General features: G+C 30.9%; 1 long non-coding RNA gene across 1 annotated transcript; it reads left to right on the top strand.

Moving 5' to 3' along the window:
* Positions 1-9,032: 9,032 nt before the first annotated feature.
* Positions 9,033-10,925, top strand: LOC121213673 (uncharacterized). Its single transcript, XR_005909093.1, has 2 exons — positions 9,033-9,324; positions 10,407-10,925. It is a non-coding gene; the product is annotated as an uncharacterized lncRNA (long non-coding RNA).
* The last annotated feature ends 9,330 nt before the right edge of the window (positions 10,926-20,255 follow it).

Here is a 20,255-nt window from a genome sequence, read left to right as displayed (position 1 = left end):
TGTTCTTTCAATTTTTTTCTTTAACTCTCTGCTTTTTGGTTTAATTGCCTTCCAAGGCCCTTTCCCTTTCCACCTTTCACAATTCCACAAAACCACTTTCAAAGCATGATTTTTTTCATGATTAACTAAATCTTTTTTAGCCTTAGCCCGATTATCACTTCGACAAAGTAATCGTGAGATATAAACCCACACTAAAGACTTTGTAATTCAGTATTCGCTATCTCTCCAATATATGGGATAGTACAAATTCGTCCCTCAAAGTTAATTTGATTTCAATTCAAACAGCGTGCGTTGGGTTGGAATCGTTTGGTGTACAGTTGGGAAGTTCAGGCAGCAGTGGCGTATTCAAAATCCCGCGAACAAATTGGCGTGTTCAATTGGAAAAAGCTAGTTGGATTCTATCAAGGGAGATAGTGATCGGATTTAAATGACCCATATGGTTGAGGCCGTTAATTCGAATTGGGCTTTTCAAATCGCAAGGCTGTCAAAGTCTTAAATTACGGGTACGTGCCATGTGGTTAGAAATTTGACAAAGGCCGATTTGCAAGTGATACAGGGATCGACTACGAGAGGAAGAGTTGATGGTTTGAGGGATCCTCGATTGCTATAACCAGCTTATCAATTGGAAGGGAAAATCTATTTCAAGGATCGATTCAAGATTGGAGTACATCGAGGCTAAGGCTAAGCTTAAAAAATATTTTATTTATCCATTTATTTTATTTTTGCATTTTTGAATTTGTTTTTATTTTAATTTATTTTTTGTATTTCCTTATTTTATTATCTTAATCAATTTAAAACCCCCATTTTTTATTTTCAGCATTGCAACGCACTAGTCATGGGCACATTTATTACCGCGACAGCTATTCTGGTCACGAGAAAAGGTGAAATTAGACAACCAGTTCCTGTGGATTCAACCCTACTTCTCTATATTTCAATTTACTGTTATTTTGTCGTAAGAATTTATATTTGGTGGTTTTGACGCCCATCAAATTTTGGCGTCGTTACCGGGGACTGGTAAAAATTTCTAATTTTTGTTTGTTTTCTTTATGAACAGGTCAGAATTGAGGACTCTAGCATTTGAACCAAAGATAGAAAAGTTAGCTCGAACACTTCAAAAAGAAGCTATTCGGCGCGGTAAACAACCACAACCTGATTTTGAAGAAGGATCTTACACCAAAGATATCTACTCATTCGAAGATTCAGATGAAATGGCAGATCAAACTATATGCCAACTTACAGCTGCACCAGATGAACAACAACCGTTATGCATACTTATCCGATGGACGAAACACCGTCGAGTTAAAGTCAGGATTAATACATTTATTGCTTACTTTCCACGGTTTGAAAAATGAGAACCCTCATACTCAGCTAAAAGAGTTTCATATGGTTTGTCTAAGTATGAAACTAGAAGGAGTAACTGAGGATCAAATAAAACTATGAGCTTTCCCTTTTCCATTAGTTGACTCTACTAGAGAATGGTTGTTTTATTTACCTCCGAGATCTGTTAATACTTGGACTAATATGTCTCGAATTAAGGATAAGTGTAGCCAGAATTCAACAAAAGGAAGCAGAATCACTCTATGAATATTGGGAGTAATACAAGAAGTTGTGCGTAAGTTGCCCACAACATGGTCTATCTGAACAATCGCTCATACAGTATTTCTATGAGGGATTACTCCCATTGGAAATGAAGATGATTGATGCCGCTAGTGGAGGGGCTCTTGTGAACATGACTCCCCAAAGAGCTAGGGAATTAATTTCGACTATGGCTGTAAATTCTCAACAGTATCGACCACCTATGGAACCTACGAAAAGGGTTCATGAGCTAAGTACTCCTTCTATAGTAAATAAGATTGATGAACTTACTAATGTGGATAAAAATATGCTTGTAGGATAGACGAACCCAGCTCGATTGTGCGGGATTTATGCTAAGCCAGATCATCCTACTGACTCGTGCTCGATTTTACTTGAAGACACAACTGCACAAGTAGATGCCGTTGGGAACTTCCCAGGGCCACCTCAAAGGTGTTATGATCCATATTCGAACACGTACAATGCAGGGTGGAGGGACCACCCAAATCTAAGCTATGGATCGAACCATTGGTACAATCAACCATATCAACCAAGACCACCTCCACCTCAACAGTTTCAACCTCCAAAGTCATCTTTCGAAACCATAGTAGAAAGGTTAGTCATTAGCACTGAAAATTTCCAGCAAAAGATTGAAGCGCATCTCTAAAAAATGGATCAGTAAATAAGTAAGCTCTTACGGTTATTCGTATGGAGAACCAAGGAAAATTACCATATCAAACTGAGCTGAATCTACATCCAAATGCAAGTGCTGTGATCGTAAAGGATGGGAGAGATTCAAAACTAGTGCCTGGCATGAGTTGTGACCATGATGTTAAACAGGAAACTGAACTAGTAGCTCCCATTGAGCCGATGGCTCATAAAACATTTGTTATACCTCTCCTATACCCTGGAAGGCTCGCCCAAGTTAAAAAGGAATAAGAGGAAAAAGAAATCCTTGAGACATTCTGAAAGGTAGAAATTAATATTTCTTTACTTAATGCAATTAAACAGGTTCCACACTATGCAAAATTTTTGAAAGAATTGTGTACCGACAAAAAGAAGCTCCAAGGAAACGAATGGGTGAATGTGGGAGAAAATGTTTCTGCAGTGCTACAAAGGAAAATCCCGCCTAAGTGTAAAGACCAATGTATGTTTTCTATATCCTACAAAATAGGTAATATCAGCATAAAAAAAGCCATGTGTGATTTGGGAGCATCTATTAATTTAATGCCTTTATCTATTTTTAAATTACTAAACACGGGTCCTTTTGAATGAAACAGGGGTGATTATTCAGTTGGCAGACAGGTCATGCGTATATCCAGAAGGGGTATTGGAAGATGTCCTCATAAAGTTAAATGACTAATTTTTCCTGCAGACTTTTACATCATCGATATGGAGAACGACTACTCAAAAAATGCTTCTGATATTTTACTCGAGAGACCATTCCTAAGTACCGCACGTACAAAGATTGATATTCGTAATGGAACCCTCACTATGGAATTCGAAAATAAGGTGGTAAAATTTAATGTTTATGAGGCGATGGGTCAACCTAGTATAATTTGTTGAATATTTATAGTGTTGATATTATTGAGCCACTAACGAAATTTCATTTTGAGTATCATGAAGAGGATGAGTTAAAACTATAATTTGTAAGAGTTTAGACCTCGATACGATGGATAAATTGGAGGAGTTAATGATGTTCAAAGAACCGATTCGTGAAACTGTTATTCTATTGGAAACTCTACAATTTCCTAGAAGTCAAGGTAAATATTTTGAACTTTCTCCTTCTGAAACTAAATTCTTGCCTTCTATTTTGCAGGCTTCAGAATTGAAACTCAAACTGTTACTGGAACATTTAAGGATTCCAATAAAGGAAAAGGCAAGCCCAAACGGAGAAGCTCAAATACACCTTAATCCACCAATAATGGAGGAATTCCAAGTGTACAAAATGGAATAATTAATTCTTAAGAAACCAAACGAATAACACTCAGGTCGTCGAGATAACAACATTAAACAAAAGCGCTTTATGGGAGGCAACCCACATTTATTTTTATTTTATTTATTTAATTTAATTTTGAATTATAGTTTAGTTTGAGAATTAAATAAAATAATATTTTAATATGTTTGGCCGTGCTGTTTTCCAGGAGCAACCACCTTCAACTGTAGATGGTTCGACTTGATTACACTAGAGCTCGCCTCGAAATAATAGAAGCCAACATCTCATCGTTATACAAAGCGATCACTTCCACCACCCTCCAGCCCATTAAATATAAGCGGGAAGTATAATTTCTCCAGTCATATTATTCTTTTTGCACATTGAGGGCAATGTAGGCTAAGTAGGAGGAAATTTTGGATCAGGCCATACTTTCTTTTTGCATGTGTTTTGCTAAGAATAATTTTTTAATTCGTTTCGAAAATAAACCTCTAATTCTTATGTTTAGTTTACTTAAATAAGTGGGTGAATCATGAATAACTATTGCTTACTTGATCAATGAATATTTTGTAGAATTGAAAATGTTTTGCCTTAGTCGATATTTCATAAAAATTGTTGGTTTTGTTGAACTTACCTAATGAAAGTACCCGTTTAAATAAATAAATAAATAGCTTGGTTAAGAGTGAAGATTCGGAAGTGTGACCAAGTTGAGAAACCGGGATGAGGTGCTTGGGTTGTCATCTCATTTCACGTCAAAAGGTTTGGTGACGAGCTGAAGTTTGTAACACTCCTCTAATCGAGCTGCCTTGAGAAATAAATCGATTCGAAACATGTGAAACTGAGTAACTGGGATGAGGTTCTTGGGTTGTCATCTCATTTCGCGTCAAAAGGTTTGATTATGTATCGAATTCGTTAAAAATAAAAAATTAAATAAAGAGAACGTGTCGGGTTGAGTAACCATAATGAGGTGTTTGGGTTGTCATCTCACTTCGCATCAAAAGACTTGGCTACGTTTGAAAAATAAAAAAAAATGTATATAGATATAAATAAAAGCATATATTGAGTATGATCGTTTTGCATGTTTAATTGAGCCTAAATTTAGTGAAATAGTTGAGTTTGCCATATTATTTGAGATTTTATAAAATGCTTATTGATTGAGTTTAGCAATTGTTTATTTTTTATTCACCTAATTGTTTGATGTATGCTTGACTAGGAAAGGGGATTTTGATTTTGAAAGGGACTGACAAATTATTTTTAGTGGATATCATGTTTGAGGACAAACATCGGCTAAGTAGGGGAAATTTGATAACAAGATAAATTTTTATTTTTAATATATTTATTTTTGGCTAATTATCAAATAAAATGCTACTAAATTTGGATTTTTCTTATTAGTAATGAAGTTGGTGTGTTGAATTCAAAGTATTACAAAAAAAGGGGTAAATTGGAACAAAAAGCTAAGAAAAGGGCTTGATTGAAGATTCATATATGATTGGATAAAGATTGAAGGGTTGAAGTTTTTTTTAAGTAGTTGGATAAAGATTGAAGGATTTTTGATATTGTTACAACTCTGTAATTAGTTTAAATTCTAGTTTATATTTGATTTTTAAATTTTGAATTATTTAGTGATAATATTTAGAATTATTTAGTGATAATATTTAGGAAAAATCTAGCTAAATTTTAGCACTAAAAGGGTGTATAAATACCTAATGATTACAACCAATTGAACACACTTTGCCTTTGGTATTTAATAAATTCTTTTTTTTTCTCCCTTCTTGCATCACCCCTATTCTGTTCTTTCAATTTTTTTCTTTCATTTCAGCGTTTTGGTTTAATTGTCTTCCAATGCCCTTTCCCTTTCCACTTTTCACAATTCCACAAAACCACTTTCAAAGCATGATTTTTCTCATGATTAATTAAATCATTTTTGGCATTAGCCCAATTATTACTTCGACAAAGTAATCATGAGATATAAACCCGCACTAAAGACTTTACAATTCGGTATTCGCTATCTCTCCGGTATATGAGATAGTACAAATTTGTCCCTCAAAGTTTATTCGATTTCAATTCAAAAAGCGCGCGTTGGGTTGGGATCGTTTGGCATACAGTTGGGAAGTTGATCGGCAGTGCTGTATTCAAAATCCCGCGAACAAATTGGCGTGTTCAATTAGAAAAAAAACCTAGTTGGATTCCATCAAGGGAGATAGTGATCGGATTTAAACGACCCACATGGTTGAGGTCGTTACTTCAAGTTAGGCTTTTCAGGTCGCAAGGCTGTCGAAGTCTTAAATTACGGGCATGTGCCACGTGGTTGGAAATTTGACAAGGGTCGATTTGTAGGTGATACCGGGATCGACTACGAGAGGAAGAGTTAGTGGTTTGAGGGATCCTCGATTGCTATAGCCAGCTTATCAATTGGAAGGGAAAATCTATTTCAATGATCGATTCAAGATTGGAGTACACTGAGGCTAAGGCTAAGCTTAAAAAATATTTTATTTATCCATATATTTTATTTTTTCTTTTTCGAATCTATTTTTATTTTATTTTATTTTTCGTATTTTCTTATTTTATTATCTTAATCAATTTAAAACCCCCTTTTTTATGTTTTAGCATTGCAACGCACTGGTCGTGGGCACGTCTATTACCGCGACAGAGATTCTGGTCGCGAGAAAAGGCAAAATTAGACAACCAGTCCCTATGGATTCGACCCTACTACTCTATATTTCAATTTACTGTTATTTTGTTGTAGGAATTTATATTGGTGGTTTTGACGCCCATCAAGCTAATATATTTTTAAAATAATTAAATTTTAAATTCAAATATTTATGACTTATTATGTCTTATTTAAAACAATTATGACATATAAAATTTAGAGTAAAAGATACTTATCCTTTATGTTTAGTGTAATTTACACTTAAATTTATGGTTTCAACAATGTTCATTTATTATTTTAGGTTTGAAGAATTAACTATTAGTGTGTTTTTGTATTTTTATTTTAACTATTAATGTTATTGAAGTTTAATATTTTGATCATTCCTCATTAAATTTATGATGGTGGTCTTTTATTTATTGACATACTAATAAATTTAGATCTTGAATATTTATAGTATCTATCAATTTTTGGTCCTAATTCTAAAAAATTCAACAATTTAGTCCTCAAATTTATACTCCTATCAATTTAGTTTTACTTCTTAAAAAATTAAATTTAAAATTTAAAATTTAAAATTTAAAAAAATTTAAAAGTACAAAATTATTTTTAAAAAGTTCATTTTTCGATAAAATGCATACAAAATTATAAGTAATTGAATACACATTTTTTCCCTTTTTCTAAGATGAAATTTATTTATTAAAATAATAATTTTATAAATAAAATATTTTAAAAATCCACAAACAATACTTAAACCAAATTCAAACTTTTCCTTTTCTTATTTTATTTTCTAAGTAATAAATTTTATTATACTTGGTCTTGCACCTTAGTCCTCGTCAAAGTTGCCAAGCATTTGGCATTGCCTTCACCAAAAATCACTAATAATAATAACCCTTACTTTGAACCCCTTGATTTCCAAATCATCCATTATCGTGCCATCCAGCCAAGAATTGATTGTGGAACTGCTAGCATGGCCTTCCACCTATTAAGTCTCGAAGACCTCATTCTCATCTATATATCCCCAGTCATGAGCATAACTTCAAACACAACAAACCTATCCTAGGCAACAACCTAAAAACATCAATTCTCACCTTTTTTTGAACTCAGGCTGTAGTTTTTGACCCAACCTGAACATGGTGATTGATAATGTTTCAAAAGGGAAAAGTTGAATTTGAGCAAGTCTTCTTCTTAGTTTTTCCCCTTAAATTGTTTTATTTACAATATTATCATTTTATTTATAAATTTATTATTCTAATACATAAATTTCATGTTAGAAAATCAGAAAAATAGATATTAATTTATTTATAAATATTTTTATAATTTTATATGTATTTTTATAAAATTTGATGTATTTTTATTGAAAAATGAAGTTTTATATAATTTTTATTTTTTAAAGTTTTTTTAAATTTTTTAATATTTAATAATCAAGACTAAATTGACAAAATGAGTAAAGTTAATGAATAAATTTGTTGAATTTTTTAAATTTAGGACTAAAGTGATAGAATTTGTAAAAATTGAAGGGTTAAATTTTTTATTATGCCAATAAAAATGTCACTGTTAGTGATTTAACGGATGAGCGATTAAAACATTAAATTTTGTCAACATTAGTGACTAAAACAGAAATTTTTAAACATGAGTGATCAAAACAGAATCACGCTAATAATTGATGACTATTTTTACAGTTGACCCTTGAAAAAGATCCCAGAGAGCTATTTACTATACAAATTTTAAATGAAAAGACAATTATGCCATTTATTATTTATCTATATATATTCTATTTCATTTATTGGCCTTTTCGGTTTTAATTACAAAGTACTAAAAATTTAATTATATTGAAGTGTTAAAAAATTTAATAAAAATTATAATTGACTTCAATTAAAATTAAGTATTTGAAATTTACAGTTATTTCAATTATATATTAATTTTGAGATGAATTCATTAAATAATTTTTAAATGAAATTAATTAATTGTCATTTTTAGAAAATTATAATGGAAAAGAAAATGATTATTAAAATAAGAAAAGATAAAAATAAAAGGAAGAAAAGATTCAACTAAAAGTTAATATATAATTAAAATTTAAATATTTAATTTGCATTTGTATAAAAAATGATTATAAAAGAAATAAAAAGTAAAAGAGAAGATAAAAGGAAAATACATTAATCATTAATAACTATTTTTTTAAAATAAACTTATAGCCAATGAGAGCTTTAAGATGACAACTTCAAACCTTACTATATGTAAGTAATGTATGAGTTCCTAGTTCATATTTATTTTGGTTTCACATTTGACTTTTGTATAGATTTATTTTAGTTTAGTTCTAGATAATTTTTTGTTTATCAAATGTAATTGTGTTTTATAATGATCAATTTGTATTCTTTGTAATTGCAGCATGAATGTACTTGTAACTTTAAAAAAGCTTATATATATTAATTGAAGTTTAGCCTATGATTATATTGGAATATAAAATTTAATTTAATAATAATATTTTTTATAATTAATATTGAATATAAAGATTGAAGATGACCAAAATAAATAGAAGAACAAGTATTTAATAAAATAACGGAACACCCCCAAAATTTTTTATTAACCGTATACTAATATATCGAGGAATTCAGTAGAATTGTGAGATGTGAATTAGAAATCTAATGGATTAAGATTATTTTCAATCATTGAGAAGCTTTTAAAAATTAATTTTAATTGACTGGACTGTTACAGGTCCATTCGGATAAAAATATGAGACTTACGGGTAAAATAATAATTTTCCCAATTTAGGCATTTAGAACATATCTTGAGGTGATGAGATGATGATGACACCTTTTAAATCAAATTCTAAGAGAGGAAATAACATTGTTACCAAGTGTAATTAATTTTGATTTGTTGACCAATTTAACATTATTTTATGTCATAAACGAGAATAAAGAAGAAAAAGAAAACATCTTCTCTCCTCTACAAACGTGTGGCCGACCATATTTAAAGGAAACCAACGCCGTTTTTCTTCATTTCTCCTCCATTTCTACACACTTTTCTTCTCTTTTCTCAACATTCTTCCATCATTTTCTTACCAAACTATCTTAGCGAATCCTTTATTGAGTCATAACCTTCATCATCCCCATCGTCCAAGTATTTAGGGTTTTGAATCCTAGTGAGTGAAAGTGTATTAGAAGGAAGAAGAAAGGTAACCAAGGTTTGGGTTTTATAGTTTTTATCTTATATCATATTTATTTTAAGTTATTGAGTCATATTAATGGCTATTTAGTGATTATGAGTTAAGGGATATTTATTGTTTATGAAATAAATTGAAGGAGGAATGGGAAATGCTAGTAAGGGAAAGGAAAAACTAGTAGTAGATTTAAGGTGGATTTAGGCTGCTTCAACACTTTTTGAATATTTTTGTGTGGTAAGATATATAAGAAATTCATTAACATGCTTATCTTAAATTAATATTGATTTTTATTATTTTATTGTTATTAGTTGAATGTGTTGTTATATATTAATGTTCAAGTGTTAATAAAAGTGTGGTTACGAACATGTGTGAAAAGTTCAACAATGTCGAACAATGGTAACAATTTGGGTAGGGGCAAAAAAAAAATTATTCATGACTTTCAAGTTAAGTTTCCCGGTGAAAATGTTAATGAAAGCTTGAATTTTGATTTGGTTAATGTTATGGTTGGAACTATTGTCTTGTCTTATGGTAGTTGTGATTTTGGATATATATTGTTTTGAAATGGTAAACTTATTTGAAACATTAATATGGTTGTTCTGAAAATACTGTAACAAGATTTTAGAAATTTAGTTGTTCTAAAAATACTGTAACAAGATTTTAGAAATTTAGTTAAATAGTTAGGATATGATTGACATACTAATAGGGGTATCCTATTTTGTAGTTCGGTATTTCTGTTACTAGCACTTCAATGCTCCTGTTCCTAGCACCATGGTGCGATCCTGATTTGGTGTAGGCATATTAAGGGATGAAGTTAACTAATTATTATTTTGAGAAAAAATTGATGTTGACATGATAAAAGTGGATACTTCAACTGTTAAATATTTGTACGTGTTATTTATGGTACTAAACTGTTCTTTTGTCTTTTTGGATTGTTATGTAGTTTTCATTTACATTACTTCTAAATGTTTTGTAAAACATTGTGCGTGGTCCAATCCACAGTTTTTAAAGGTGAGTATATAAGGTATTTTGTAATATCGTACTAAGTTTTATACTTAACGCGCCATTGTTTTTGCGCTTGGGTCTTCTGAATCAAGGTTCGATGCATATCAAGGATCACAAGCAAATATCATTGTCATCATTGAAGAGTATGAAACATTTGTATTTGCAATTGGTACCTAGTGACATGTACTAGAGAAGTGTTGGAAATTTGAGTGGAGACGATAGAACCGGAGACTTGTACGGAAATAAATAGTAGACTTCGAGGTACGAATGACGCTTTCCAAAGAGAATTATTTGCCCCAACACAAAGTTGCTAGAGGGTTAAGACAAAGGTCCTCCTAGGATACAACGAAGTTTTGAATTTCCTTTGATTAGCAAAATCAAGGAATTCCCTAATTCTTACTCTATCTTCTGAAAATAAGATTGATTGTAATTGTATATTTTGTGAGCACCATAATGCTTCTATTTATATGCACTCAATGAATACAATTTGAAGAGCCACAACCCTTCATATTGGACATACTCTTTGAGAGAAACATGTCCCATGAAAATGTATTCATTGGATGATAAATTATCACTTTTAATTTGAATAATGCTCATATTAATTTGGAATCTATACTTTCCATCAAGAAGTCATATAGGTGATGTTATCTATTTCTATTTTTCTTATTTTGATCGGCCTTGAGCCGAATGTTATATCTTTTGAATGTATGCATGCATGCTCTAGTTTTTTATTCTTCTATTTTGGTTATTGAATGGTTTTATATAAGTTTAATATGCTAGTTTAACATCTTGAATGTTTTGAAATTTTTTGCCCTCATTTTGACTATGTTTCATGAACAAGTATATCGACTTTTAGCTACTTTTCAAATATATTTATTTTATAAAAATCTAGTTTGGAGGTGCTTCATAATTTGTTTTCGACTACTAAAATGTGATTTTTTAAGTTATTAAAGCTTGGCTTTTGATATGGCGAAGTTTGAGATTGAAAAGGGAGAGTTTTAGGGTAATTTTTTTATTTTAGGGGTCGAAGTATTGGTAGAAAGGCTCAAAGGTATCAGCACAAGTGTTACATAATGTTGAAATTAACAGTTTTGAACACTTGTATCAGTACAATTGAGTACTTGTACCGATACAACGGTGTCAGGGGAGAATTCCTGTACTGTTTTGCTAGTTTTAAGCCTTCCAAGACTCGTTTTGGGCCTCAAACACTTCCAAATTGACTCTAATTGCTAATAACATGATTTTTAAATACTAAAATTGAATTTATTCATTTTCTAAGATTTTACTAAATGTTTTAATAATTATTTTCTTAAACAAAGTCAAGTGTTTTGATATAAAAATGTTAAGGTTATACCTCCCATCCGTACGAGACATCGAATTTAAGTGAAGGATGTTTCAGTTAAAATCTTAAGGAAATAAGTGAGGTTTTTCGAACCTCAGGAGCTTTTTTTTTAATCAAACCTCAAAATACTCGTCCTTAATGTTTGTTTTGAAAAAAGTAAATTAATTTGATTAATAAATGATTGAAATTATTAGGGCCAATTTCATTTATAATAAGTAAAAGCACTGTATTAAAAGGGTATCCAAAATATTGGAGGGGGCCTCCTTACTAGATCTACCCTGTTAAAGAGATTGAATCGCATGTCGTGTCTAGGGATATATAACGAGTTCAATCACCCACCCAAAAACCTTTTTAACTGATATAAGTTAAATGTATAAAATCCGATAGAAATTGAGGCTTTCTTTGCCAATAAATTAACACCTTTAAAATTTTAGGGAAGATCTTTTTAATAGATATAATAATGGTAAAACAAAGAAAACCCTGATTGCAAAAACTAGAATGAAAATAAAGCAAATACTAGAGGTAAACTTTAGCAATGGACGTGTATACTACTTTTAAGTTTATTAGGCAATTGAGTTTTAGTTCGATTGATATTGACATTATTATCAATGTAAGAGAACGTGAGTTAAAGCGTGCTGAAGCGTGTTTATCCTCTTATTTAAGGGTTGTATCAACTTAAAAACTTACTCCTTGAACTAACCAAAATTAATTTAATCAGTTAATAGGTTTCAAACAAATTTCATTTCATCTAAGGGCTTTAAATTTTTTATTAATTAGCTTAATGATAGTTCGATTCAAATATTAATCAAAAAGATCATTTGAACACCCCTATCGTCTATGTGTCAAAAGGGAACGCTAACCATTACTTTGCTTGACAATCTCTTTTTTTTTTAATCTTTTTTTTTGTACAAATTCAAACATAAACTATTTTTAGGAAACACAAACACTCAACTGATAGATCACAATTTACTTAAATATGCTTAAACTAAATTTGTGTTCTACTCCAACTTACAAGAATAACCAAATATCAATATTTAAAAAAAAAAATACGAAATGAAGGGGAGAAACGTAAAAGAAGAGTGGTTTGAAACTTTAGGAAGTGAAGCTTAATTAAATCAGTGTATGAAGTACTTACAAAGTAAAGAATATGTGCTTTGTCACATGTATAACAGCAAAGTAATTTATTCCTTCTTTGAATGAACTCCTTTCACTAATCATTGATATCCTATTTATTTCTTCTTTTTAACCTAATCTTGACCAATGACCATCTTTATTTCAATAACCCATTTATATATAACCCAAAGCCTCCCATCCCATTTCTGCCTCACCCAAACCGCATGATGAGGATATCCTTACTGTTCTCTCTTTTCCTCCTTGCTCTTGCCTCAGGTTTGTCCTTTCATCTTTCAATTTTGTGTGTTTGGATGATAGATTTCAAGTGGTAAATTCAGCCTCCAAATTCTTGGTAAAATAAAATCTTGAATTTGAAGTAGCTCAAATTCTCTCTTTTCAAATCTAAATCTACTGGAAATTGGTTGATTTTTTACTAAAAATTAGCCTTCATTATGTTTCATTCTTCAAATTCTATTCAACAAGTCATTTCAAAATATATATATTTTTTATTTTTGTGCTATTGCATATTTTTCTTATTTATTTATACTAGTATCACTTGTCTATTAATAATATATAAAATTTTGTTTCTAAAACCAATACAATCGAATTCCAAGTGAAAAAAAAATGGAATTAAAAATACTAATATTTTAAAAAGTTGGAATTTGGGATGATATAATAAGTTCGTTGTCATCTGCAACAGCTGAGTTTGGACCTTCAATGGGTATAAAAGGTGGAAATGCAGCAAGGATCCCAGAACATACATGTCATAAAGTTATAGAGACAAACACATGTGAGTTGCAGAAATGCATCCACGAATGTTCCAAGGAACCTGCTGGTGTTGGGGACTGCACAGATTACAATGTTTGTTATTGCACTTTTTATTGTAAGGATCCCCCTCTGTGATTCATTCATATCCCTTTCAACACTTTGAATTTGTTCTTTTTTTCTTAGATCTAGAAATTGATAGCAATGGATCCCTTTCCTGTTTTCCTTGTCTTCCATGTTTCTTATGACAGATAATTAACGATGTTTCAGCCGTTGTCCAATTGGATTTATTTCATTACAACAGTAGAATTTTTGTTAGGGATGAACTTGTCGAGTTTTAATTTGGAGGGAGAAGTTTTTCAGTGTGGGGCAGGTTCATTTTTAATTAAGATTTTCGGGTCGGAGTGGGACCGGTTCACACAAAATTCAGCTTACCCAGCTTGATATATTTATTAAACTTTTTTCTTCTTTTTTATTTTTTTAAAAATTTATAATTATATTTCTAATCATGATTAATTAATTTTATAAGAATTTATGACATATATCTAATTTGATTTTGAAAAATATTAATAAAGTATAAAATTCTTGCACGAGAACGGAGTACCTAAATAAAATTCGAATCAAAATCAAGGGGCTCAATTGCAATCGCTAAATTCAATGATAAAATGGGGCGATTAAGTCTATTAATGAAGTTACTCCATTGCTTATTTGAATTATGATCACATGGACCCCATTGTTTAGAATATACGAAAGTAATAAATAAATAAATTATGTTTATATAATTCAATTTATAATAAAATATTTTATTAATTAATTAATTAGTAATTTGGGTAAATAAATTAATCTAAAGAATATCAGCGTAAACAAATTTACTTATGATGGAGGTTAATGCATGTTTGTGTGTTGAAACATCAAATAAAAATAAAATAGTTTAACTTTTGTGAATATGACTCATTCAATAAAGTGGCAAGTCAAAAATATCCATTGAATGAAAAAATAACAACAAAAAGTCCTGTGAGGCGAAGCTTATTCCATCCAAATTCCCTCAGCCACCATTCAAATCGTTTGGATATTCCATCCCAAAAAGAAAAAAAAAAAATCGTTTGGATCAAGAAATTAAATTCTGATATTAGTGCATTTATTTTTGTAATAAAATAATTTAATATAAAAAATTACATCCGGAAGGGGATGAATTGAGAGAGAGGGAGAAGAAAGTGAACAAGTGAAAACTAAGTTTTAATTGATGCCAGCTTGTAATTAAAGTTATTTCTTTTCCTCTTTCTTTTATCGAAAATGTAATTGCTTCCTACTTGGTACCATACTAACTAGCTTCTTACCATGATGCATGGGACAGTTTTACTTCTTTAATATATATTAAATAAATTTAATTTATTAAAATATTTTTAAATAAAAATGAAATATTATCTTATAATTTATTATTATTTAAAACTTAATATAATAAAAAGACATTATGAAAATTATTAAATTTTAATTGAGGTATAACAAAATATTTATAATATAACTTAATAATGCTTCAAAAAATAATAATCTGACCCATTTTCTTATTGAGCGAGGGGTAAGAAATAAATCAGATTGATTTTTCCATCAAAAGTACTATGTGAAATCTTCAAATTTTCCTATTTCTCTATCCCTATCCCATAGGTACAACATTTGAATCAATGAGAACATTTTCCTCCTATATGAATCAATATTATTACGTTCTAATTCCTTACTGATACCCCCAAGGAAAATCCCGAATTGGATCCCAAATTGGCAAGTTAGTGTGAGCTTATCCATGCGATTATGCACTCTTCGATTAGGAATCCATTTTCTGAAAGATCCTGGCTTTCATGCTTTGGTGAGTCTTTAAGATCCTTTCGACGGCCTATGTTATGTTAAAGGGATATCTATATGATCCGATTGATTGTGTAAAGCCCGTGGTAGCAACGGAACTGGGGAAAGTATAAAGAAAAGATAGTTCTTTCTTTCTATTCTATTAGTATTTTCTATTCTATTGGTATTAGATTAGTATTCTATTATATTAGTATTAGATTAATATTTGTTAGTGATCCCGACTTAGTGAGTCCTTTCTTCTGTGATTAACTATTAGTGTCAGTCCTAATCCTACATTACATTTTGTCTCTACGGATCACGAAAAAAGGGGGCTCAATAGGAATAGGATTGTACCATGAGAGAAGCAAGGAGGTCAACCTTTTTTCAAATATACAACATGGATTCTGGCAATGCAATGGAGTTGGGCTTTCATGTGGATCCGAATGAACCATCTCTTCCACGGAGGTAAATCCTTGCCCGTTAGGCAAGAGGAATCAAGTTATGAATTCTGTTTCGGTAGGACATGTATTTCTATTACTATGAAATTCATAAATAAAGTAATTAATCATGGGGTTACTATTATCCTATTTGTAGTGACGAATCTTGTATGTGTTCCTAAGAAAAGAAAAGAAAAGAATCAAATTTTGGGGGTATTAAAAAGTCGTGGAAACACATAAGAACTCTTAAATGGAACTGGAAAAGAGATGTAACTTCAGTTCTTTCGGAAATGGTAAGATTTTTGGTGCAAGAAGAAGGGGTTGATCCATATCATCTTGAATTGGTTCTAATTTCTCTATTTTTTTAAAGAATATCGCTTCTCCTACTCATATCGAATAGAACATGCTGAGGCAAACTTTCTTCATGCAAAACCTATTTGATTTAAATCGAGAGAATAGTACGGTTTTATGAAACCATGTGTATATGGCTCAAATCCTTAGTCAATCCTAATTCTGATAGGAGCAATTGACAATTGAATCCAACCTTTTCCATTATTTTTGTATCCGTAATAGTGCAAAAGGAAAGCCTGGCTCCAAGTTGTTCAAGAATAGTGGTGTTGTTGAGTTTCTCGATCCTTTGACTTATGATCCGACAATTCTATTTCTTGATGGGTAAGGAAGGGGTATAACTCAGTGGTAGAGTGTCGCCTTGACATGGTGAAAGTCATCAGTTCGAGCCTAATTATCCCTAAACTCAATGTGAGTTTTTCTATTTTGCCTTGCCCCCACTATGATTGAATTAAACAATGAAAAAATAAAAAAAAATCTCAAATGTATGTTTGTTTAATTGAGAACGACTTTTATAAAATATTTTTAAAGAACCTGCCAAACAAAAGAAAATATTTTACACAGATTCATCCAAACACCAGAAAATATTAGCTTTTCCAGAAAAGTAAGTTATTTTTCAGAAATCATTTTCTAGAAGCCATTTTCAGTGAAACAAACGGAGCCTTAAAGTGAAAAGATTATATTGACATTTGATAAACCTTTAATGGTCACTATCGTATTATCCCATTTATAATTTGATACAGTTCAAGGCATCAAAATTGGGCCAAAAACGCCGTATGAATCAAATTTATGCCAAAATATGACTCCTGTAATGCCTTTTTTACATAAAAGTCCTTCATCCTGTAATCTTTTACCTTTGCTAAATAATATTACATTTAATCTAATTCATTAAATAATTTTTTTGGTAATTGATATATAATTCATTTCAAGTTGAGTTTTAATTATTTTGTTAAGGTGCTTTCTTTTCTATCTCAATTCATCTCATATTTTTTTATATGCTAAAATATATTTAAAAACTAAAAAATTTTATTAGACTTGTTCAATTTCGAGACAAGATATTTTATTATTTTAGCTAATTTATCCTTTTTCATTTTAAATAATAATTTTACAATATTTGAGCTAGAGTGCTATCCGTTCATATCATTTAGGTTTTTTAGATTTTCTGAATTATCCACCATAATTCGGTTTTGTTTAGTTTAATTTTTTATTTTTTCATATTAATTTTTTGTTTTAAATTTTTAGATTTTTTTAAAAAAATTAAGTTTTGTTTTATAGATTTTGAATTTTATTTGACAAAGTTTTAAATTTTTTTCAAAATTATTTCTAAAAAAATATTATTTTTTCAAGTAAATAAAAATAATAAATAATTTTTGTATGGTATTTTTTTGAAAAAAATAGATAGACCTTTTAAGTTATTTTCATATTTTAAATATAAAATATTTATTTTTATATTATAAAAATAAAAATAATTATAAATTAAATAAAACTAGAATTCAATTTAATTTTGAGTAAGACTACACTTTTTAAACTAGCATTTCATCAATTGTCCAAATACCTTGAATCGGATTGGGATTTATTTTTTCTTAGTTAAGACCAACACATTCACTCATACATCTATCCAAAATCAATATTTTCTTCACTTTGAAAATATTTTTTCTTATTTTTATAATTTATTTAAAGGAGTTGAGAGTGAATTTCTTTAAAATCCTAGCTTTTTTAAAAATAATTACTGGATTAGGCTGGTTTTTGAAAAATTGTGAGATTGGGCCAAAGTAACGAAGCTGGAAGCGTTTTTAGCATATTGGTAGAGAAACGCTTACAGTTGGAAGCGCTTCCTGTCACGTCAACTGAAAACGCTTCCAACTGGAAGCATTTCCTTTTTAATTCCTTTTTTTAGTGTTAGGATTTTGTTTTTTTTAAGTAGGGTTAGGGTTTTATGGATATTAAGGTTTAGGGTTTAGTGTTGTGTAGGATTTAAGGGTTTTTTATATATTTTTTAAGTTTATTTTTATATACTCTTTAGTTTTTTTTATAATTTTTTGAGATGTAAAATTAATAATTATTTAATTCGAAATTTAAAAGCATCATATTCACACCAATCGTATTTTTGAATTATTCGAATTGTAAAATTCAATTCGATTCATAATCGAAACTTGAACTACTCTATTTGATTAAATCTTAGTTTGTAAATTTTTTGAATTTTTTAATGCAATTGAGTTTTGATCATTCTTTTTCACGGGAGGTTGAGGTCGATTAGATTTTTCAGTGCATTATTTTTTTCAATGCATTATTTTTGAACTTTTAGATATCTTCAGAAAATATATCTCGAAAACCACAGGATATCTAATGGGTGAGTGGGAAAAAGTGAGGAGTTGAAAGTGCTAGAGGGAAAACACTCCACGTTGGATGGAAATGTTGACAACCAATTTTGCTACAAAAATTATATTTATTTAAAAACATTTCATATACAATATCAATATAATCTTATCAACTATAACTTAGCTAAATAATTAAAATTTATATGAGAAGTACAAAAAAAAAAGAATAAATCAATCCAATCTTCGGTAAGAATGTGTCCACATCGGGGTGGTCGGCGGTAGCGAGCCAGATTTTTTCTTGGTTCAAGCTAAATACCGGCCTCCTCAGGTACATGTTGTGGTCTCGGGCTCTCATCTTCTTCGCCTTTGTCCGTAGTTGATTGTTATCGGTTGCCATCATGTATCCTTCATTCTAGGAACAGGTGGTTGCGAAGATGTTCCACCTTGGTAGAATAGTGATCCAGGAGGTGTTTGCGACACCATCGACGTGAGGGTATAACTATATTGTGTCCCATACACCGATGGCAAAATGATCGGGCTTTCGGTCGGTGCCCTAAACATAGGCAGCCTATACATCGTCATCAAATTCGTCATCGTCTGAAACATCGATGGCATCGACGTGTAATATGCCAGGGATGGAAGTCCAAAAATAAAACCTGACACCGATGTAGAAACAAAAAAATATAGTGCAATATGTGGTGCTTGTGTAAAAATGACGGGGTTAGTATAAGTACCAGAATAAGTCAAGTTATACTGACCGAGGGGTGGTGCGGCCAATTGTGTCGGTTCTTGCATAAGTGTAGACATTGGACCCATCTCGACAGCTGCTCCAAATATTAGATGCTTAGGCGCCCGTCGTAGCTTCCTCGTATGCAGTTGTCTACCCTTCGCATCTTCCACTAACAAATATGGCTTACCATAGACCCTAAATCGTGACATTTACTCTGGATCGCAGGCTAAATACAGAGCGATAATGGCTCGTGAGTAGGTAAAAGCTCATACCTATTGTCCCAAATATTGATATATTGAGCATGGAATGTAGGCCAATGCTCATCCGTTCTCTCCCATAAGTCGATATGATGCAAATCTTCAATGTCTTAGGGTGTCGGCGAAATTGATTGCCTAAACCCAAATTACCACAACACTCTATCCTACTCGTGCATCTCCAGTATAGTTTACACTACCAATGACACCTTCACATGCCAGATGTTGGGATTCACGAAGAATTCGGATGGGATGCATTCTTGAATTGTCGGATCGGAGTATGGCGTGCATTCAAACAATAATAAAATAATAAAAATTTTAGTTATATATACTATTAATTTATAAGTCAACTATACTAATATTATATAATTCAAATTTAAAAAATACATACCTTCGCTTCCGATCATTGGTCTAACAGAAGTCATATATCTCGAAGCTCATTCGGTAGTCCCACGAAACTCAACCCATGTTCCACTTATTGAAATAATATGTTAACACAATAATTTAAAATTTAAATAATTTTATTATGGTAAATATATTATCTAATGAATTTTTCATTGTTATGAGTAGGAATGTATAAGGGTAGTCTGCTCGAAGACATAAAAATGGCAGTCAACACCACACCCATGATTGCAGTAATAGCATGCAACCACTGATTTTAGTTTTTTGTGGTTCCATCGCTCGATACATCTCCCGGTACAATGTCGCCAACACGGCTGACCCCCAACTGAGTTCGCCTGCTTCACTAAAGTTGACGAGTTTTAGCAGCCACCTTAAATGGACAAGGTTTCGTGCCTTATT

This window comes from Gossypium hirsutum, chromosome D01 (genome assembly GCF_007990345.1).
Source record: "Gossypium hirsutum isolate 1008001.06 chromosome D01, Gossypium_hirsutum_v2.1, whole genome shotgun sequence".
Lineage (NCBI taxonomy): Eukaryota > Viridiplantae > Streptophyta > Magnoliopsida > Malvales > Malvaceae > Gossypium > Gossypium hirsutum.
This window is presented reverse-complemented; position numbering and strand designations above follow the sequence as displayed.